At 39.6% G+C, this 24,043-nt stretch overlaps 1 protein-coding gene and 1 long non-coding RNA gene across 3 annotated transcripts in view; one reads left to right on the top strand and one right to left on the bottom strand.

The window, feature by feature from the left end:
- LOC140694037 (uncharacterized) overlaps positions 1 to 24,043 on the top strand; it is a 333,619-nt gene that overhangs the window by 58,938 nt on the left and 250,638 nt on the right. The window lies entirely within an intron of this gene.
- Positions 1 to 24,043, bottom strand: part of LOC140694017 (trafficking protein particle complex subunit 9-like) — a 59,812-nt gene that overhangs the window by 13,694 nt on the left and 22,075 nt on the right. Inside the window, exon 3 of one of the 2 annotated variants that reach the window (XR_012069743.1) lies at positions 13,187 to 13,279. The exons of the other annotated variant lie outside the window; for it this stretch is intronic. The gene's annotated coding sequence lies outside the window, so the exon portion shown is untranslated. Of the gene's footprint in view, positions 1 to 13,186; positions 13,280 to 24,043 lie in introns of those variants that run through there. 2 annotated transcript variants of the gene reach the window in all.

Raw genomic sequence — 24,043 nt, forward strand, 5'->3', positions numbered from 1 at the left:
CCAAAATATTTGCTTCCTCCCATACATAGAAAAGCACTAAAGTCCTGAACTTGAGATACCTGGCTTTCTTTAGATAACAAGCAATCTTTTATTGTTCCAACAACCTGGTCTTTGTTGTAAAGCCCCTATATATACTAGCTCCTCCGCAACCCATTTGGAGTAGTCCCTCAGAGAGATCTGACAGGCTGTCTTCCCGTCTCGAGTCCTCCCACCAAATAAAACATAACTCTTAACTTTTAGGCTGCACATGTATTTAAGTCAACAGTTTTGGACACCATGAAGGGACCCACGGCAGACTTCTCTCCACCTGGACTCTCCGAGTAACTGAAGCCTTGGTACCAGCAGTGGCCCTTTGTGCCCATCAGCCTCCTCGGGGAGTCCAGATGAATTTGGGTGAGTCTCTCCTGTTTCTCAGATCTCACATACTGGCTGATGATCCTGAGTTTCATCTGGCGGTGTATCCAGGTACATGGCCCTCCAGTTGAAAGAAACTGGGGTGAATTACCCACCCAGTGGAGACATACTGGGTGGGCCATGGTTGTACAATAACGGGAAAAACCCACCTTGAGGAGACGTCCGCAGTGGGGTTTTGGAAACATATGAGGAAAATACTCACCAAGTGGAGACATCCCGAGTGGGTCCAAGTTGAAAGACACTGGGTTCAGGACTGAGTGGTCAGGTAAGAGCCTGGTCTAATGTTTTCCTCAATTTGGTTACATCCATTGAATTTTTCAGGATAAAAGTAAAACTCTTATGAGGAACATTTCAACTCCAAAAATGAGGCCCTCCTCCTGGCTGGTAACAGCTTTCTCGGGTGACAGAGAACCTTGCAGGAGTGGTATATGCAAAGACTTCATGCCATTAGAGTTGTCCCTGTGGGAAATCTTACTAGCAAATTTATTCTGAGAACCCGACCTTACAATGGGGAATAGAACATTCAAAAAAAAAAAAAAAAGAAGAACAGAAAAGTAATTAAAAGAAATGACAGATTGCCAGCCTCCAACTGTTACCCCAGCCAGGTTTATATACGTACAAAACTTACAACATTAATTGGGAATTAGAAAAAATAAAAACTCACTCTGAATGTACCTAACCAGGCCCGATAAAAACATTTTTTGCAATTCTGAACTTATAAAAACAAAATCCCCTTTAGGGGGAACTTGGATTTCTCTTCCTGTGTCCTTGAAATGTAAATGTTGTATCTTTCTCTGGGTGTTTTAAGTGTGTGTATGTATGTGTATATATGTGTACCTTTTTTTTAAAGGAAACTTTGGACTCTGCCATACAAAACGTAGAAGTATATTGTACATATGGTGGCCACGCAAATAAATTGGATTCTAAGCAATTCTTTGTACCAATATTCAGATATTTTACCATCTTAAACTTTGTTGCATCAGCCTGGACCACAAAGGCCTTTAGCTTTTGGAGAGTAAACCTTTGAAATTTATTCAGGCAACACCCCACTCTCATGTGGAAGGTCCTCTTCAACTGATTTTAAAACAATCACTACATATATATATTCTATATATATAGAAAAATATATATATATAAAAATATTTATATATATATTATATATATATAAATTGATGGCCATATGGTGATCCTTTAATTTGGAAAAACTTTTCAATTTGTGAAAGTTGAAATGAGATCTCATTATAAACAGCTGTTTTATTGGTACCTATTAAATCAAGTTTAAAGGTAGAAAATTATATCTAATGGTTAACCTAAGAACTTAGTTAAAAAAATAAACCTGGTTTGAAAAGCTACATTTATGTTTTTCCTTTCCGATAAATGGTTCTAGAGATGCTAATAAAAACTTAGAATAATTAATGTTAATTAGTTTGAATAACTGGAAAAAGGATCGTAAAAATTTTGAAAAAAAAAAGAACAGGGCTTATCCCAAATGGATAAATATTTTTATATGGTTACTTTGAATGAGGTAAATAAATTGCATATTTTTGGATTTAGATACAAAGTTTTGATACTACACTATTTAAAGCTAAAAAAAAAAAAAGGGACAAAGAGATCACCTACTGCCCCCCAACATTAAAGTTCAAACAAGTCCGTTTTATTTACCACAGTTTAAAATATATGTATATATAGACTGAAATACTTGATCAATGATTGGGACAACAGACCAATTAATCAAATTAAAAACTGAGAAGGGCCTAAGCTCTTTGGCTGAAACTTGGGCATCCTAGAGACTGTTCTATAAAATTAGATACAATGCACAAAAAAAAAAAAAAGGCTTCTGGCACTCCTTCCAGAAATAAGAATTATTGATTAAACCTAATAAATATAAAAATTAAAGGTATAAGATTTAATAAAATTGAGATAAATTTTGTAAAATTGGTATATTTAAACGGTCTTTATATAAAACTTTTGCTTAATTATGTTGTGGGATAGATATATTTCAATGGAAATATGCCTCCCCTTCTTGGTATTATAAGGCTGGGCACATACCTGTCCCTCAGAAAATATTAATTGAACAAAGTAAAGGAAACCAGTAGAGTTACATGAGCCATTCAATATAACATAAAACTGAAATCTAATATTCAGTGGCTAATAAAAAATATAATAAATGTTTTAACCTGGGTTTAACTTATAACTCAAGGAAAAGAGACCTTACTAAATGCCTTATGCAAGCTTTGGAAGACATGATAAAGTAAACCTTAAAGTTTTAAAACATGGAATTCTTCGTTTACTGCTCTTCTCACTGATACTAAAATGCCAATTAAGGAGATAAAATTGGGTATGGGTGACAGCAGTTCTCTGGGGACCTGGACACGTGTGTCTTTGTCTTGCAGATCAGAAATATAAATACAACAAACAGTGACCTAGGATTGAGCCTAATTAGCTCAACAAAATAAAACTTAAGGCCAAGAAACTTTTGGCATTTGAGAACTCAGAACTCTGACGGGTCCTTCAGACTTTGTGAAGCAATCTTAACTGTCTATTTCATAAATAGTAAGCCTTAGTGATTTGAGCCAGCAAATTCAGCTTACTCCAACTATTATTACACCTATCTTATAAGTAAGTTTAATAGTTAAGCTATGAGATCTCTTGCTTTTGTCTGTTTATAAGCCTGTGTACACATTATAGATGTGAGATATTTCTACTGCTAAAAAAGAAAAATCAAAGTCAAAGAGCTCTGCTTAATTGATGTAAAATATAAGAGCTTAAAAATTAAGTATTTTTAAAATAAAAACTGAACAAATTCACTTTCAGCATCACGTGAAATGGAAAATATTCAATATTAAGGTAATATTTAATATTGTTTAGTTTAAGTATGTTCTAATTAATATAGACATCTTTAAAGTCATCAATATTAAGTATAATAACTTTACTGTACCTAGGTTAAATGAAAGTCAAATAAGATCCTGTTATATCTGTTGCAGATTTGTCAAAAAAAAATAACAGTAATGGGGTGTGGTAAAATTTTAAGGAAATTAAATGCAAATGAGATGAGAGTTTTGGGTAAATTTTTAAAATATATCATTAAAATGTATGCTTAAGATAATCTGTAAATGTTTGGTATCTTTAAATTCTAGATTTGTGCTAAATTAAGTTAAATGATGGGATTTTATTAAATAGCTATGCCATTTTCAGATAAAATAAAATTGAAAGATGAATTACTTAACATTTAACTACCTCTTACAGTGAAACTAAGGGTGTTTAGAAATATTAATAAATGGTTGGTGCCACCCTGAAATAGTCTCTATTAGTAAGGGAATGATCTCAGTTTCCTACCAAAGTAATATAAATGTGTAAAGGAAGACATAACAATGGAATTATATTTTGTTAATGAAACATAGTGAATTTCTCCTGAAGCTGGTTATTTCTGAATGGAAGAGAAAATAAGGGACACACTAATATGAGTATAGAAATCTGTGGAAGGCTTGTGGAAGAGGAAACCTGAGGAAAGAGTTTTGTACTTGGTTAGAATTGGCTAAGTTTAGAATCAAATTGGGCAAAGTAAATGAATCTTAGAAGTAAGCTGGTACAAGAATAGATTTGGTTTTCTCTCTGTTAAGAGGAAAAATTTTTCTTAAAATGTTAATCCACCTTCAGTAACAGATTGTAAAACTTCTTATACCACTTAGCTGATCTGTTCTGCCTTTACCTTTGACGTATTTTCTTGTTAATGAATAAGTACTACTTTACAATGATCTATATGTTTATCTGACCAAGTGTTCTGAAATCTTTAAAAAGATCCCCAAGTATCAATTTCTAATTAAAGTTCTTTTAATCTCCAGTTAAGTTTGGGATGCTACAGAGGGCCCCTGAAACATCCCAAGGAGAGATTTTGAACTAGTAAGTTTCATTTGCCATGTTAAATATCATGGTATTGTCAAATGAATCATAAATCTTCTAAGGGTATATTGAATGAGAAAATATTATTAATATAAATACTGTAGAAATTATATGGACTCCCTAAAATTCAGGTATATCTGAAATGTTAAAAGTGATATTTCTGGGTATAGTGACGAGGTTTCTTTATAGATTATTGTGTAACGGTGTTTAACCATGCTTTTAAATCTTTTGTCATATATAGACAGCTAATTGTTTTCTTCTCATGATTTTGAAAATGCTTGCTCTTCATGGAGATTTACTGATTTCTAATAAATTTCAAACTATAGCACTGAACTAAACAGGGTAAGAAATTTTTAATATGCAATGAAAACTATGATTAAAAGGATTAGTTTTGTGGGACTGAGTAAACTGATGAATATGGTTACAGTTTTTGATTTTGTTTGAAATACTACTGGTTTTAACCTGTTTCCTATTCATAAAGAAACTCTTCCTCTTAGGCTAGTTATGAATCACAGAAATTTGATAAATTATACCTATGTAAGCAGACTTGAAACAGTTATCTTTTCTCTCTATATGATCGCTCAAGAGACTAAAAACTCTTAGGTCCCCAGTGGCTCTATGAGACAAATGAGGAAGATCATCTCCTAACAGATATAGGAATCTCAAGTTATTTTAAGGATTTTAAAGAGGAAAGAATTTACCTAAATCTGTAAGGCAGAAATCCATAACAAGCACTTGACGTGGCTTTCCTGGCCTTAGCAAATCTTATTAACATTCTACCCTGAGACACCGTATTAAAACTTCCAACACAGCCAATTTAAAAAACCCTATATGATCAAATAATCAGACTTTACATGTAAAGAAATTAATCTTGATTTAGCTGTATTTGAGAAAAATGAGTGTAACTTTAGAGAGAGAAAAAGACTTTATTTTAGTGAATATTAAATTCTAGTTCTGTTAATCGAGGTCTATATTTACTAAGACACTTCCCAAATCATTCCTTGCTGTTATGTCACATTGCTGTACAGTTTAATTGAATTATGAAAAGGATACACTAGGTTTGTTTCTGAAGCTCAGTAATCTATCCTTGGGTTAAGTTCCAATGCCCCATGACCTGCAGCCAGGGGATTATACACACTGGAACAGGCATGACTTAAAGAACTGTCTCCAACCTGAACGGAAGGACACTTTTTCAGGTACTCTTAACTAGACCATACACACCAAAGCTGAAGGAAACGGACTTTCGGATTCATTTCCTATCAGAAACAGCCCCTGCAGTGCACTGGCCTATAGAGCACTGCTCACCTTAAAACAATGCCCAAATGGAGAAAAAGCTACCAGGCCAGGATCAGTAGGAGACGAGATCTGAGGTAGAAAGCTGACCCAAGACACCAGACCAAGTTTGTATAACAATTACTTTGACAATTTCTCCTAAGTTTGTTTATGAACTACCCCAATTGTTAAGTTTATGGTTAATTACCTATGTATAGTACTTCTGTGTTACCTTGGTGGGTTTGCTTACTCCAGCGCTCCAACTAGATAGCCCTCAGAAACGTTATTTTAAAAGAAATTATAGTTATGTTTAGGCAACTGTTGATCTTACAAGGTGAGAGACATCATCTGGCCAATTAATACCTGCTCTGACCCTGACCATAAATATGAAATTTCTCATAAGAGCACTCAAACTCAATCAGAAATACAAGCAAAATTTTAACCCAAAAATATAGCTTCTAGACTATTAAATTCTTACTCGTGACTTCATTAACGTTACTAGCTTTATTACTTATATCCTGTCTATTTTATAAAATTGTTGTCTCTTACATTTCCCAATGTGTAACTAGGCCTACAAGATTGACGATGGCTAAACATCTTGAAGAAATAGATAAAATTTATAACCCTGCATAAAATAACAGTAATAGTGTGATTCTGGGTATGGGAATTAGCAACGAAGGGTAAACATTTCCTGGATCAGAAGAGACTAGTAAGACAGGCGATCCAGAGAACTTTTAGTATCAACAGGGCCTGATAAAAAACCTAACACCTTGAATGGCAGCTCAGAAAATTCTTCACCTGTAGTAGGAATGAGCCATCCTAGCACCGTGGGACAAAATTCGTCATGAAATGTCTCTCAAAATATTGGTCGAATTTAGGAAAAAGGGGGAGCACTGTGAATGAAAATACTACAATGTGAATGAAAGTACTACAACAATGTCAGTAAACAAAGAATGCTGAAACCAAGTCATCAGCGGCTGCTGTCAACCCGCAGCGAGGACACGCCTGCAGCCCAGCCTCTCAACAACTCACAGTGGTGCCCTCTGAGTGGACTCAGAATAAGGAAGGACAGGATAATGTCCCTAGACAGCTAGGTGCTTGCCAAAGAAATGAATTCAATGACCCATATGTTTGCTTCATCCCATACATAGAAAAGCACTAAATACTTGAACTTGAGATATCTGGCTTTCTTTAGATAACAAGCAATCTTTTATTGTTCCAAGTACCTGGTCTTTGTTGTAAAGCTACTATTTATCCTAGCTCCTCCCATACCTCTTGGAGCATTCCCCCAGAGTGATCTGAGGGGCTGCCTTCCAGGCTTGAGCCCTCCCGCCAAATAAAACATAACTATTAAATTTTAGTCTGAAAGATTATTTCAATGAACTGCCAGAATAGACACAACTCAGCAATTCTGTAATTGAACGCACTGAATCAAGAACCAAACGCGTGTTCTAGTCCAGAAAAACTACGGTTTCCTCTTTCTTCCTGTCATTGTACAATCTCACCAGAAGTCATTAATTTGATGTCTGCTCAGTTGGCAACCAAACTCAGAGAAGAGTCAACTCAACAGAGCGCCCTGCTGGGAAGAACCCCCAGCAGCAGCACGGCTGGCTGCCTGCCTCCCGCACGCTCTGCTGACCCCTAGTGTCCTCCGTGGAGACCAGGCCAACAGAATTGCTCCAACAGCTGCAAAGTCCCACACATTAAATAAAAACATTTTATTTTATACTATGTTACGTATATACTCATTTCGGAAAACAGCCTTGCCAGAAGCCCAAATCTTCAACATTAATCTGCAAAGTCAAATCAGGTCCCCAAGGGAAAACAAGTCTTAAGACGATGCTAAGGCCTCCAATGTCCTCTCCACGACCGTCAACAAAACTGACTGCAGGTCTGCAGCTGCAGGCGGTTACATGTCCATTTTTAAAGCACCCCCCCTGCCCTCAGGTGCTATAATGTCCCTCTACGCCCTCCCATCTCAGGGTAAGAGCAGCCGCTGCAGAACCTTGCAGGGCAGCACTGACGGGACTAGACAAAAGGATCATAGCTAAACTAAGCCTTCTGATGACATGAGCTTGTCACTCTATCACTTTACAGATGAAGATATATATATAGAGATGTGGGGTGACGGTGATATTGCTCAAAGTCACACAGCTAATAAGTGGCAAAGTCTAGAACTCTGCTCCTCCCTCTGGCGTGATGCCCCAGCTGGGAGGCCCACAGATTTATCTCCTGCCTGCCTGACCAGTCCTTCCCTGTCACTCATAACCCACCACAGTGTCTGATCCTAGCCTGACTTTTCGGCACCTTTTCCCTCCAGTCTGGCAGGAAGAAGGCTGCTCGGGCCACTGTATGACTTCCGGCTTCCCAAAGCCTCTGTGCTCAGGCTGGTCTTGCCTGTGCATCCGGTCCCCTGCTCAGAGGCTCTTCCTCCCCTGCAGGGGGACGTTTCCACTCTCTGCAGGGACACCCCCTCAGGGAAGCCCTCTTCTCGCCCACAGCAGGGCAGGTGTCCCACGCCACATCCCGAGCTGCCCCATTAGGACTGCGGGTGCCCAGGTCTGCTAGTCAGACCAGCAGCCTCAGACCCAGGGATTATACCCGGGCCACCGTTCAAACCTACTGCCCGCCTCACAGCCCCCAGCCAGCAGGTCACCTAGAAGTCACAGCAAGTGCCCCACCCAATCAGAAGCCTCTTCATTTGCCAGCACCGCTGATGACTGGTCTCCAAACTTTGGTCAGTTTTGCAAAAAACAGCACCTTCTACTGTGAACCGGGGGTTTTCGCTTCTGCTCCCCATCCTTACTGGAAACATCGAGGGAAACCAAAAGTCCTTTTCTCAACACTTTTCTAATGACATCCTCCCACCCACAATATTCACATGCTCAAGAGATTTGCGTCCACATGATTTTGTTTTCCTAACGGTAAGTGGCTCAAAGCACTGCAGGATTTTTTCTTTTTTGAGGGTATTTGTACTCAGTTTATCGGCTTTAATCTGTTTTTGTCTCTCTCTTCAGTATCCCTAGCAGTTACCTATTCTTACTCCCTTCAGCAGCCTCCCTCCCAACATCTAGTCTAGGAAATCAGCTGTGATGAGGGGGCCTGGGGCAGTCACAGAAGATGCAACTAAGGCACAGAGAGGCTACATAATTTGCCCAAGAAGATCAGCTTCAACCCCCAACAGTGTGTGTCACTTCCCTCTGTTTAACCCTTATGATAAGCAAGGTAACTTTTTGTAGATTATGGTTATAAACAGATGAGGTATCAAAATAAATATAAGGACACACATGAACTCTAAGATGTTCATTAAATCCACTATTTTGTTTCTATTTATTTTATTTCTATTAAAAAATAATTAAGAACCTCTGCAGTCAATATAGCAAAATGTTACTGGGTTTTAATCCAAAATATAGAAATGTTAAGTGTGTCATTACTCATCCTTATTTGTATGTTCACAAGACAAAATGATTTGAAGGTCTCTTACCCCTCCCCCTACTCACTACTGGCTCTCACCAGAGCGCCCAGAGCACACATCTAACAACCTTTCAATTCACCCACAGCTGAACTCATCAGTTTTCCCCCAGAAATCCCTCTGCAGTTTTCCCTCCTCAGAGCACAGCAGGACCATCATTTACCTCATTAATCCACCCAGAAACCTGGGCCTTACTCCATCCTACCTTCAGACACAGCATTCATTCTTTCCTTTTTACCATCTAAACATGCCTTCAATCTGTTCGCTTTTACCCACTGACCATCCCACCACTGAAGTGGAAGCCACCAACACTGCCCATCTGGACTCACGAGTCTCCCAAGTGGCCCCACAGCCACTCTCCCCTACTTGAGACAAATGGGATTGTGTCACTCCCGCGCTTTTTGGTGTCTTTCCAAACCCACTCTTCTTAGAAGAAACTCCAATTACTTTACCTGGTGAAGGTCTTTGCTATGAAACTGTCAGCTCAGGGAGGGCAGGACACACCCTCTTCCCTCGGACCCACCCTCTGGCAGAGCATCAGCTTGGGAGGACCTGCTGAGCTACACCTGCCTGTATTCTAAACCTGGTTTTGAGTTCTTAGCAAACTGCTTCACTTATCCATACAAATCCAAGGTAGATTAGAAAGATTTTAGATGTTGAGCTAGACTATTGATTTGAGGATTTTGCACTAGCAACCTGCAAGGACATGTTCTAATGATTCTGTCTTCTTAAAACCACACCCAGATTTAGGTAGTATTTGTGGAATATCTTCAGAGTAAAAGGGACTGTACTTTTACAAACTTTATGTTTTATAACATGAACATCCCGGACAGGGTCACAAATGGAACAGCCCCACAAGTGACGGAAGACAGGTGAGAGGCATATAGCAACAGGTCACAAACATGGTAAGAAAAATGTTGTTTCTCCAACCCCCGAAAAATTTCCTCCAAGAACCGAAAACTCTGAATTTTGAAAGTAAAATTCTATCATATAAAGACATGAAATAAATAATCCTCTTCATCAGGGTTTCAAGATCTGACTGAAGAATTTTTAGCATGCCATACTGAATCCTAGCACAGAAAAATCAGATGGACTAGTGGTGAGTATTTTCCAGGGAAACGGCAGTAATTCCTCTACTTGTAAGGGGACACACACTCACTTGACGAAGGTGATTGTAAACCACATTCTGGAGAAATTCAAAAGATTCTGTCACCGCTTCAAGATGGTGATGACATGGTAGGACGGCTTGGATGCATGCTTCTAACTGACTCACCGGCATTCTTGCACTGCAGGGGGAAAAGGAGGCCCCCATTCAACAGCAGAGATGTTCCTGTCATGTCTCCCAGGCCGTGCCTCGGGGACTCAGTGCCCTGTAGCAGCCTGGCACCAGGCGAGGACCCGCAGCCTGACCCACCCAAGCAGGAGGGGCACTGTGTTTGAGAAATCCCATCTCCGATGGGAGCAACAGGGGCTGGTGTGGTTGTGTGAACATATAAATGCTCATTGAAATACACCTGCATACATTCAAGTGATACAATTAACAGCAGCAGGCTATTAAACAAAATTTCAATTGTCAGTGTTAATTTTACCATTCCTTTCCTCTTGTCCCCTGCACTCTGAGACAGGCTTAGGCTCTCTCACACCTGCAGCTGTGATGCAATATTTGTGAAGTTATTTTACTTTGCTGCAAGTGTCTTCACTCCCCGTGTCGCTGTGACTGTCGTCTCTTAACACAGTCAGATGTCTTCCTAGATCTCTCCATGAGTTCCTTGTTCCTGCTTCTCAGATGCTGAGATAAAGAACCGGTGAAGGCACATGACTAGAAAAGGCACTGTGGACTTGACCAAAGTCCTCAGTGACCCCCTAGATGAGTGACTCTCACGCCTTACCTTCGATTCTCAAGGTTCTGCCCAGGGTGACATCCAGACCGGGAGAGAGTCTTGGGCCCAATTAATGCCTGTGTGGTTTGGGTGCGGGGACAGGTGCAGGAGCTGGTTCCGGAGCCGGGCCCCTCCCCACCTATGCTCCTCTCTCTCCCGAGGCCCCGCTCCCAGGCCCCCAGGCTCCCTGATTTCTGTCTTTCTCATCTACTCTACTCCCTGCCCTTTTCCTCTTCCTTTTTTCCCTGATTATCCCCAGCTGGAGTGATTTTTCCATCACAGTATCTGAAAAAATTTCCTGCAGCTGAAAAAGAGGTCTCCAGAGGGCAATGCCCATATGCTGGTACCTGAAGAGAGCCCCTGGCTAGGGGGACCCTCACCAACACTCACGGGGCATCAGACATGTTGCAGGGTCGGCCACCCCCAAGAAGAGTTTGCTGTGACCCCAAGGCACGCACAGCATCCCTGCTCATAAAACTGTAGTTGGCCCACATATCCGTAATTAAGAAGCAAAAACAAAAAAATTGCTCGTTTCTTACTAAAATTATTTATGAGGTGGAAAAAGAAGTTGTAATACAAAAGAACAAATTTGACTCCATGTTAGATATGTTCGTTTGGCTTTAGACCTGTACCCTGTTTTCTAGGCTCAGACTTGCTATCTCTGAACCTTTTGTAAAAGATAGTTGCCTTTAGCCTGAAATATCCAGGGGAGCCTATTCTCCGGGCTCTGATCTTTAAGGATGTTAGCTCTTCTACACTTACGTAGAGATGGAAAGTTGCAAAATAGAGAATAACCTATTTTTTTTTTAGAGGTTTTAGGGGGACACCATGATTTGACCCACATGGACAGCTGCAAGATCAAAGGATTTCAAGGACAAACAATTGGTACAGCAAGAAGTTTGCAACAACCGACCACAACCCCGCCGCTTTTTACTATAAAATGAGACTGAATTCTGACTTGGGGAAGAGAGTTCTCCTGGATATCAGTATGCCATTTTCTGGGTCAGCCAGCTTTTCAAATAAAGTCACTATTCCTAACTCCAACATCTTAACTCCCGATTTATTGGCCTGTCATGCAGCAAGCAGAACGAGTTTGGACTTGGTAACAAAATGACTGCATTGGAGGTAGTATGTCTCCATTGTTTCCTCATTTCCAGTATGTCACACCCTATCAATTTTACATGCTGTTTAACAACATGACCAAAAAATCTATTATACGGAATTGATTCCACGGAAATAAAATTATTTCTACTCCTTCAAAACTAATTTTTTCTATTTTATTTTGTTGCTTATTGAAAAGAAAATAAAAGACAAATCATTTTATTTCACATATTTTTATAGCTACATATTTAAATACTAATAAGGTTTAAATTACAATAAAAATTGTTCATATATTAGTATAAAGATATATACACAATCAATGCAGACTAGGAAATGAGTGGATATTTTCTAAAAATCCACTGCACATCCAGTCTTTTACAAGCATATTCTGGAATATAAGCTCTATTATCCAGGGGTCCCCCACCCCCATTCTCACTGCCGAGTCCCTTAGTAATCAACTACCAAATCACCAGCATAGAACCACACGATCACTATTTCAGGTATAAATGAGGGAATTAGCTCATTCAATTCTAAACGAGAAACCTTAAAATACATACAGAACTTATTTACAGATAAAGAAAATTGGACACAAAAAAGAACAGTTTCTCCCCCACGTCACAAAGATAATAACTGGTAAAGGCAAGATTTGAGCTCATCTGCCTGATTCTAAAAACTAAGGTGGAAAACCCTTCGACTGGAGAGGTCCAGCAGCACAGCCTATCACCCTATCTTTGTTCAGATCTAGCTTTAGACAGCCTAAGACAGCACCTCATTCCTATGGAACTCGAGGGCAAATGATAACAATAAGGATTTTATATTCAGTAGTTTCTTAGTTCTCATTTATTTAAAGTGTCAGCAGGTCAGCAGAAAACTCTGGGAAATATGAGTGGGTCCAGAGCTTTTTGTTGATAAGAAACTCATTCTATCAGGACAGAGTGACCTTCCCATGAGAGGTCTCATGGACATAAACTAAAGGCAGCTGAGCAATAAAAAGTAGCATGACCCTGGAACTCAAGCAAGAAGGAACCCTGCCATCCCCTGCCCAGTTGCCTCTTCAACTATGTGGACACAATGGCAGAAGACCCAAATTCTTGTCAAAGTTACACCATCGTGGATACTCACCCATAAATAGTTATGACTCCATGCTCTCTTAAATCCTTTCCAACTCAAATATGATGACACCAATATCTCACCAGAATCTCTATGTGTCCACTTTCTCTCTTCTATTAGGAGACTATATCTATGGCGACAAAGCAGAAATCCAATTAAAAACACCATGCACGGAGCCTGGTGTATGTCTGCGTAAGAGACTTTGTCCTCACGCTCAGTGAATGAAAACTCAGAAAAAGTAGTCCTTCTCCCTCTGCAAGTGGAATGTAGCCTGATTGTGTGTGTGTGTGTGTGTGTGTGTGTAAATCAAATACAATCAAGTCTGGGATGTGTACAGGTTTTTTTTTAATGTCACTGTCATTTCATGGGGATGAGCCAACATTTAAAGTAATTTGAATCTAGTGTTCTGAGAGTCTCATTCTCTTTTGGTGGAGGAGGGGAACGGGGAAAGGAAAAAAGGAAAGAGGTAAATGAAGCAAAGGAGTAAGAATATTGCTAGGGAAAGGCAAGACGTTAATTTTTTTCCTACTTGCATCACACAAAAATTAGGGGCTGGCTTCCCCCATGTCTTGTCAAGCACTAACTTGCAGAAGAAGAGGCGACAGCCCATTTCTCACTTAGACTGTGACTGTACGTGGCATCTTATAGACACAAATTATTTACCCTGATCAAACACTTTAGCAGCAGGCGGTAATTCTCCTATTTTGAGAGACAAGAAAACAGGAATTGAAAGAGGGAATATAACTTGACAAAAGTCAGAGGACCAGTAAACTAAAGAGGATGAATTCATACTCAGATCTGAATGCAGAATCTGAACTTCCCACTCCCAGGGCTCGAAAATCCTTAACACACAGGCTCCCCAGCTCCCCTGCATTGTTTCCAGCACCAAGCATTTCCCATGGCGATGGTCTCCAGTTCTCAGACACAGCACATTTTGCAGCCAATAACCTCCATTCGACCTTGATCATCTACCAGCCTCGCCCACCAGGCTTCACCATACATGCAGGAAAGCTGGCCTTCAAGTGCATACAAAACCACGCCTGGTCTGACCTGGGATCTTCCGTGGCTTTTCCAGCGAAAAGACAGCCATAAAACTGCTCACAGTTTGTACATGAGCCCCACTACCTCGCTCCATCTGTTTCCCCACCTATACTACTTAGCTATGACCATTTTGAGAATCTTGGAAACAAATTTTTAAAAACAGAAAAGAAAGGATTCTGTAACAATTACTTAATATTTGCAATTTTAAAGTACAAGTTACAAAGTGAGTATTTACAAACCGATTCTGCCTTTCTATGTGTCAGTTTTAACATTTACAAAATATAATAGCAAAAAATTCTCACTTACAAAATTAACAAAAACATCAACAATAATCTGGAATACACCCAAAAACAATGCCCATGTTGTACATGGAGAAAGTACAGGACTGTACTGCGGGGTAAAGAAAGATGTGTGAATTTAGAGACATCAACATATTTTATGGAGGAAAGCAGTTTTGTAAAGATGTACGTTCTCCTAAAGATAATTCAAAACTTACTAAAATATCCTATGATAACCCTTATCCTTTTTTTTTAGCTTGAAAAAAGTATTTTAGAATTCTTCAGGAATAATAAAGTCATAATACTAGCCAAGAAAATTAGGGATGGAAGAAAGAATCAAAAAAAAATCACACTGTCAGATATTAAATAAATTTTTACAATATGTGAGATATAAAACTGGAGTAAGAAAGTAAGATTGACAGAAATAAACCATGAGCTCAAAAAGAGACTGTAGTATGCATAAGTATTTTTTACAGGTGGGATTTCAAATCAAAGAGCAAAGTATGAATTCAATAATTGTCTTGGGACAATCAGAGAATCACCTGGAAAAAGCAAATTCTATTCCAGTCATAATGACCACTAGAAAAATTACAGATATTGATGTAAATATTAGAAAGTATTTCTAAGAATACTATCATGGATAAAACCAAAAAGAAGACATTTACTAGCTTAAGATTATTTTGGGCCACAACAGAAATAAACCTACTGAACAAAATGAAAGGCAAGAAATGACAAGAAAAAGCTCTGTGATACATGTTGATGAAGACAAGTGGTTAATGTTGATAACATACAAAGAGCTGTCACAAAGCAACCAGAAGCTCCCTCACTTAAATGTTTGCAAAGGACAAAAGGGATCATTCACTTTTTAAAAGTCAGAAGGCTAATGAGTGAAAAATGCTCAATATTTCACTGGTCATCAAATGCAAACTAAATCAATGAAAAAGCACTTTGGCTCACCATATTGCCAAACATTTTTCAAACATATTCTAGCTAGTGTCCATCTGTGGGAGAAAAAACTGTGTGAGATCTTTTTGGAGGATGACATGTCAATGGATATGTAAACTCTGAAAAAAGTGTGTACACACAGACACAACTCCACTTTTAGGAATCGTTTCGTTTAGAAAAAAATCAGTTCAAAAGATGTACTCATCAGAGCATTTACACAGCACTGTATACAATGGTGGGAAGAAAAGCTGAAGTGAAATCATATCCAGCAATAGAGAATTGGTTACATAAGTTATTTTACATCTTTTCATTCCCCACTGGAGAAGGAATTTCTAGAGTCACTTGAAAGAAGCCTGTGATGTATGTAATTGTCACATCCAGGGACTAAATTTTCAGAATCCTTAACTAAACGAATACTCATACAATATCACAGGAATGTTTGTACGAGAATGATGCCAGTCAAACATACTTTCTGACAGTGGAAATTGGAGAAACCTTAAGTGTCCACCATCAAGAAAATCATGTGGCAAATAAAGGCGAGCTGTGGGCACTAAGGGGCCGGCGTTTCAGCGTGGCCCAAGGCCTTGTCCACAGCACTCTCCCACCAAAGTTGTCCTTGCAGAAGAGACCAAACCTGTACATCAGGAGACCCCTCTATCTGAAAGGACCGGGTGAGTCTGGAGTGAGAGGACGTTTATGATATACACCTGAGTGAATAAACCGAGCTTCAGAAAACATATAGTATGGCTTTATTTTTCAATAAAGTATATATACACACACATATACATAGATTTCTCATATACGTGTCTGTATGTATGTGTATATATATATGACATTGGCATAAAGGTCATGAAATATATACTCCACATTGTCAGCAGTTTTTACTCTCAGGAAAAAAGGGGAAGTGATGTAGGGGCCTTTCGGTACAACCACAGTTCTCTTTTCAGTATATCAGTTAAGTATACTTGGAATTTAAAAGTTTATTTAAGTCCGAAGTAAAATGGATGATGCCTCCACAAGACAGAATGCTATACTTGTCATTAAAAGTCATGCCAGGGGAGATAGAATATTGTAGAAAAACGTGTAATAAGCCGAATGGAAAATGGAGGTCTCCACATAGTAATCAGGCATAGAGTGCTCGCTGGTTTTTATGACAGAGGTATTACACATTGATGAAAAGAACAGAAAATAGATGTTAAACTGTTAATTATTATCTCTGAGTAGTGGGACCAGGATAGACACTTTTGCCCCTTTTTTCAGACTTTTATATTAAATACACATTATTTTTCATCTGAAAAAAGCATTTTTAGATGTCTAGTAAAACACATTGATAAACATGCACGAGTACTTACGGAAACAAATAACTAGGAGACACCACAGCAGCGTCACACAATGTAGGACGAGCGATCCTGAATAACACCACGCAGTTACATAAGGACCCACAAAGTGAGAGCACCTGCTGTAACAGGGCGTGGCCCCCTTCTAGTTGTCAGTTGTGTCTTCAGGGCTGAGGCAGTTCTGAGCACGGCCAGTGTCAGTGCTGGTATCTGGATGGATGCCACTGGAGGTGAGGGCACCTTCAAGCCGAGAGGAAGAACAGAAATCATCCTCTGCTTTTCCTGTCTTGTTTCTTTGTTACTTTAAAAGAGAGGCTTAAATAAGATAAAGAATCTTCCCTACTGAAATTTCAGTAATGAAACAGTTTTTAAACTGTCTTTTCAACAAAGCATCATATTTATTAAATGTTAATTAACTCAGTTAATTAACTATCTGTTGAAACCCATTAAAGAACATGAAATGCACTATGTAAAACCACGGCGCCTGCAGTGACTAGCTCAGCTGTCTTGACGGCAGCGCAGGCATCCCCCATCATCCCGTGGCCCTGAGCTCCTGATGCTGGTAAGAGAGCACGCTGCCTCCTCAGATGGAGAGAAACGGTGAAAGCATTTTCTGAAATCTACAGCACTGACAAAACATAACTGACAAATCCCAGGCTCCTTGGAGGCTGTCATTTTCTGCTTCTGACCAACACCCGTCAATGAGCAGAACCACCCCATTCCTGAGCCATGGGACTCACGTGGGAAGCAGTTTTGGAGAAATTTCCAGGTATAGAATGTAACCAACTATACATAGAACTCTCACAAAAGAAAAGATGCAATACTCTGGTATTGGAACACACTCAAAATATTCTCCTAAGCCTTAGTAGATGGAAAGGCTGGGCTTCTCCTCAGCCACTTATTAATTTCACAGCCAGTGAGCATCTCCCACAAACCCTGTTTCCCTGTGTCTGCTGGGAGCCTGAGGCACACTGCTGCTGTCGATCTTATAAGTCACAGGGCAGAGGCGAGTGTCTCATGCCTGCAACCCTCACACAGGCTCGCCTCCTAGCCTCACTGTCTGAACTTGGCCACATTTTTTCACCTGTTTATTTTGGTATCTGTTTTTCTGTAAGCTGCCTGAAATGCGTTTTGGAACAAGTCAGAAGAATCAGTGGGTAGGTAAATGGACTGAAGGAAAGGTCAACAGAAAGAAGAAAGGAAAGGGGAACAAAGAAAATGTCCTATGCAAAACCCTCTTCTAGTCAGGGAAGGAAACCACCACGGAGAATTGTGAAGAGGCAGGTAGCTTAGGACTGCTTCCTGGATTCCATGAAAAGTCACACCAAGAGATGAGAGGGTAGAATTATAAATAATAAAAGAAAAATAGCATGCATGGTTGAAAAATATATCTACAATATGTACTTTATAATGAATAGATTAAAATCAGCAGGGCCCAATAACACAATCATTGGGTATTCACAGAAATGGGAATCCCATATCCAAACCACAAGGCATCCCTTTGGAGCAGAGAGTCAACACGGGACGGTCACAAAGCCGTCACCACAAAAGCTATGCTATCCTGCACTTACGAGGAACGAGCAGGTGTGCTCGGGCTGCCAACGCGCGTTATTTATCCCACACAGCACCTCTACGGGGGTGGGGGGGACGCCTAGCGGGCCCCGTCTCTGCAGGACAGAAAACAAGTCCGTGAGAGGCTAAGCCGACCTACCAGTTCTCCATCTCACAGGACTGGTCAATTCAGAGCAGGACTAGAACTCGGACCCACATTTGTATCCACAGTACTACCATACATTATGTCCTTTTTGTGTGTATAATACATTTGTTTCTGGCATGAAAGGATATGTAATAAATGTTCGGTTGTTTTGTCTATCTCATTAGCTCACAATCATTATATTTTTGAACTGTACTCTTTTCCCCTGGAGAAAGAACGGAAAGAGCACGTGTCAGAATGAGTTTGGGCTCCATTCTTTATCTGTTACCTCATCTCATCCAAGTCCCCAACCTTGGAGAAGGAGCAAGTATTCTCTTCATTTTAAAGAGAGGGCTCCAGTGATGGTGACTTACTCAACTCGAAAATGAAGGCTGGGGAAAGGCACATGCAGCAACCAGAGCAGTATCATCTGTAGGAAGGCAAAAAGAGCTCAGGGGAGGGCTCAGGGTGTCAGGTTTATTTAATTTCATTCGATAAAAGAATACCAAATTCTAAAAATACTAGCATGCAATGTATTTGCTCTTTCTTGATATCTAAATATTTCCACAGCCCACATGTAACATTATCGTGAACTAGTGAAAGGAAGAGTCCTCAGGCAGGGAAAATCAATGCCACAGGCAGGCTGAAACCCAGGCTGGAGGAAAGGAAGATAAAGGGCATAGATAAGAAGAGGGGAAATTTTGGGAAAAAGACATCATCACAAGGACTCTCAAGCATCATCCAACAAACATATAATCATTCATTCAAGAGAGAGTTACTGACATCCTATTTTGTGCAAGATTTTACAGACGGCAAAGAAAGACCGCAGCGTCCATGGTGGCAGCAAGTGGTGGGACAATAATACAATTCTGATCCCGGTACCTTGCACACTTGTACTCAGTATAAAGGCAAAAAAATAAAGTAAAATAATACTATGTAAACTCTACGCATTTTTGAAACAAAATTAAAGAAGACCTAAATACCTGCACAGACACACCACACACATTCATGGATCAAATGACAGAGCTCTTGGCATGGCAGTGCTCCCCAGAATGATCCGTATACTCAACGCGGTCTCGATCACAATCCCAGTGGGCTCCTCTGCAGTAAATGACTAGCTGCTGCTACAATTCATATGGGAATTCGAGGGTCTCAGTAACCAAAACGTACTTGAAAAACAAGAACAATGTGAGAGGACTTGTAATTCTCAATTTCAAACCTTACAACTGTATCTCCAGGTGAGATTAGAGGCCATTTTTAAGTTATTACTGTGTTTATCCTTATTTTCTAAATTCTGTACCATGAATATACCTGTTAGAATAAGAAAAATAAAAAGTAAGATATATTTTAAAACATGCACAACAATTGATTCATTGGGAAAAAATTATTTTAACTATAAAGAGGTAAATAAATATCAAGTGAAAAAGGACTACTTAAAAACTAGTGTGCATATACAATTTTCATAATTTGAAAACTGAAAAGCACAAACACATCAAGTTTCTAGGGAGACCAGTGAAACATACTAATAGTTATTTTCAAAAATTCTAATTGAACAATGAAATCTCAAGAAAGGCAAAATCCTAATTGGCAGCCAACTGCAAACACATGGAGAGCAAAGGCCTAGAAATCACAGCTCCTTTAACTCTGCTACTAACTCAATAGGAGAGGAAATTCCTCACTGAGGGGACAGTGGAATCCCATGCATAAGGCAGGATACACAGTACAAACTGCTGTATTAGGGGAGTGTATTTCTTAGGAGAATTCTAAAGTTACAACATTGCTTAAAAACTTTAAAAACACTGTCAGACAGATTAAAACACACAATCATATATATTACATACAAACATATGAAGCCTTCTCTCATGTTGCATAGAAATACAAACATATTTGTTCATTTATAGGCACTGATTAATTTATCCCAGTTGGAATATTTCAACTAAAACAAATAATCAATACTACATTCCTCTTGTCAAATCTACTTGATAAGTTATTCTGCTATATAACCACAAAATGTCTAAGATAGATCTAAAATTATTGAAAAAGATCTTTGTATGGTTCCTTGAATTCTTCTCAAAATTCCAAGCTTAATTTTAAAATAGATCTGAGCAGTATTTCTATATTATCTATTCCCTTATAAAATAAACAACACAGTCTATTGTCAAAATTCTGTCCTTACAATGATTCACGAGCACCGTATCCTCACAAAATTGCTGGACTGAAATGCACTATCCAGACACTGTGACCGAACCAATGAAACACAAGGAAGACAGTGACCCCATTCTGGAGGGCTTATAATCTGTGTCAACACCGGGGTTTTTATTTGATTGGTTTGATTGGGTAGCAAAATAAAATCAATCAAATACTTCCTTCTTTGAGCATTCTGTAAGTCATGACTGTTTTTAGTGTCATGAGCAGGAAAGACTTGAGCATGACTTGATTAGATCAACTAGCAACAATCATCACTGGAGAGTGAATAATAAAGAAGTTAACTGATAGCAATGCTTCTGCCTACATGAGACCTAAAATAAACCTACACTGGTTTCCGAAAGGAAAATGAGGAGATGAGGTCCCCAATGAGAAAACAAACTAACAAGAAATCAAAAAAGGAAAGATGTTTTCATTCACGATTCCAGGCAGTAGTGGAGCATGGTGGTGAAGAGCACAGTTGCTGGGGACAAACATGAGGGTCTGAACTCCCACAGCACTGGGTAGCTGTGACACTGATATTTCAGTGAAATTTTCTGCATCTCAGTCTTCTATCCATAGACTGGGGAGAACAACCACACCCATCTCCTAGAACGGTCCTACGAATTAAGTCATTTTAGATATACAAGTTTAAATAAAATAATTCAGATTTTAAATAATACCCCAAAAGCACAAGGAACAAAGAAAACAGAGATAAATTGGAGTTCATCAAAATTTAGAACTTTGCTTCAAAGGGCACCATCCAGAAAGTGAAAAAACAACACACAGGAGAAAACTTTTTCAAATCATTTATCTGATTAGGAATTTGTATCTCCAAATGTAAGGAAAAAAAAAAAAACTCCTACAACTCAACACTAAAAAGGCAACTCAATTCAAAGGTGAATAAAGGATCTGAAAAGGTATTTTTCAAGGAAAATATACAAATGTTCAATAAGCACAATGAAACGATATTCAATATCATTAGCTGTAAAGGAAATGAAGTCAAAACCACTAGGAGAAACCGCTTCACACTCACTACAATAGGTTATAATAAAAAAAAGTATAACAAGCACCAATGAGGACACAGAGGAAGCGGAACGCGCAGCCCTTGCTGGTGAGGACGTAACACAGCGTGGCCACTTTGGAAAACAGCCTGGCAGGTCCTCAGAGAGTTGAACATTTGGTTTCTGAATGAACCAGAATTCTGATGTCTGGGAACACACGTAAGAGAACTGAAAACAAATGTCCACATAAAAACTCCTAAAGGAATGTTAACGGCAACACTACTCATCACAGCCAAAAAGCAGCAACAACCCAAATGCCTATCACGTGATGAATGGGTAAACAGTGGGGCCCAGCCATACAGTGGAATATTATTCAGCAATAGCGAAGCATAGAGCACTGACCCAGGCCACAACCTGGACAAACATTGAAAACGCTACTCAGTGTGAAAGAAGTCAGTCACAATAGACGGCTCCACTTACAAGAAGTGACTCGATTTACATTAAATGTCCAGCTCAGGCAAACCCACAGAGAGAGAAGAGTGGCTCCTTGGGGCTGGGGGAGGATGGGAAGATGGGAATGACTGCTTATGCATACGGGGCTTCCTGTTGGGGAGATGAAAATGTTCTAAGATTGACTGCGATACACAATTCTGGGCATAGAGTAAAAACCGCTGTACATTTTAATGGGTGAATTGTATTAAAACTGTTAAGAAAAAAGCACCTCGGGCCAGTACCTTCCATAGTAAATGCAAATTGCTAACTTTTGTTAGAGGAAGAAGAAACTGTCCTCAGCATGATAGCAGGAGATCAGCAAATGTGAGTTAACAGGAGTTGGACAAGAGCATTTCACTTGAAACAGTAGCTGAGTGTACATGAAATATTCAGAAATACGAAAATCAGTTTGACATTACGAAGAAACATTCTGCTTCAAATGCAGATCAAGTATTGGGCAAGCCCAGCAGCTACAAAAGTACAGAGAAGAAACTTGGTTCTTAAAACAAGCACCAGAGCCATCAAGGAAATCGTGGTGAGGAAAGCAGGCGGCCGAAAATCTGGAACAGTTTGCTACAAATAATTTCTCCACTGAAAATTTAAAAATAAAATGAAACTGATGAAATGCTCTGTTGACCTCACGTGAATGGGCTTCCTCTGGTGCTAGACTCTTCTGTAACCCCGATTGAAAGACTCAGGAAAATCAGCATGGCTCCTGGGAGTCCCCAAAGGACTGCCCATCAGCACGCTGACCACCATCAAATCTGCCAGCGTTGTATTACAGAGAAGAGACCAACTTCTGAAAGGCACAGGAAATGTTGAAAAGGGAAGAAAAGGCTGCAGTCAGTCCTGGGACAGAGGCCCTCTGAGCAGAGGCCAGAAGGCTGAAGGTGAACTGCAGTGGCCCTGGGGCAGGAAGGGACCACGAGGGAACAGATCTCAATTCTCTTCTCTGTCTTCATCTGGTAGGAGAGATAAAGCCTGCATCGTTCTCACCTGGAACTGTGGGTTCTGGCTGGCAGAAGTCTTACCGATATGGAATGATTATTCAAGACTCTGTGGAAAAAGTCAAGAAATCGAGAGGGAGTAGGGAGTCAACTCCAAGAGACTCTCAAATGCTCCCATATTTATTGTGTATAATCAAAGGAAAATTCATTAGCAGTTGTGTGATAGTAAGGAGGAACTTCGGGAAAGACAGGGTGAGGCAGAGATTGTAGAATACACAATGAGTACAAAGGATTAGTTTAATTTTAAGGAAGTAATGGGGTGAAGGGAACAAGATACATTTTTAGATATGTGAATTACAAAGCAGACCACCAGACCAGCCAGGTCCTTGTTTTGGGGATAATTGACTTTCTAACAGCACACAAGCCCAGCATTTATAGCTGAGGGCCTCGGTCCTTGCTTTGCAACCAGCAGAGTGCTATCTAAAACCTCAGCTATTCAAGCAAAGCATTGTCTCTGCTTTTTAAGGCAAGGAGACTGGAGTGAGGATGCACAGGTACTTGCTTACTAAGCAGTTTCTAAGCATACTTTTCTCTTCTTAAAGTTCACAGGCGGCTGGGGTGTGTTACAATTTGTTAACGCAATCATGGGCTCTCACATGGAACCATTATGGAGGACAGCCTAGGATGACAAATCCTGGCTGTCAGTCTTTTTCTGCCAGCTGCAGCCACTCTAGCAGGGACTAGACACATCCGTGAATAACGATCCTACATAACCACCCACACTCTTAACTCCTGGTGCTTGAAACTTAATAGTAGCTCTACACAACTTACCGAAGAAAAGTTTCAGAAATAAAAGTTATTATAATCCCATTATATCTCATCATATTACTGATTTTTCTGATTGCTCTAAGCTGTTTCTACTTAGTAAAGCACCTAATTCTGCAGGTGAATTCAGTAATTCCCATTGGGCAAA

Source organism: Vicugna pacos, unplaced genomic scaffold (assembly GCF_048564905.1).
Source record: "Vicugna pacos unplaced genomic scaffold, VicPac4 scaffold_20, whole genome shotgun sequence".
Lineage (NCBI taxonomy): Eukaryota > Metazoa > Chordata > Mammalia > Artiodactyla > Camelidae > Vicugna > Vicugna pacos.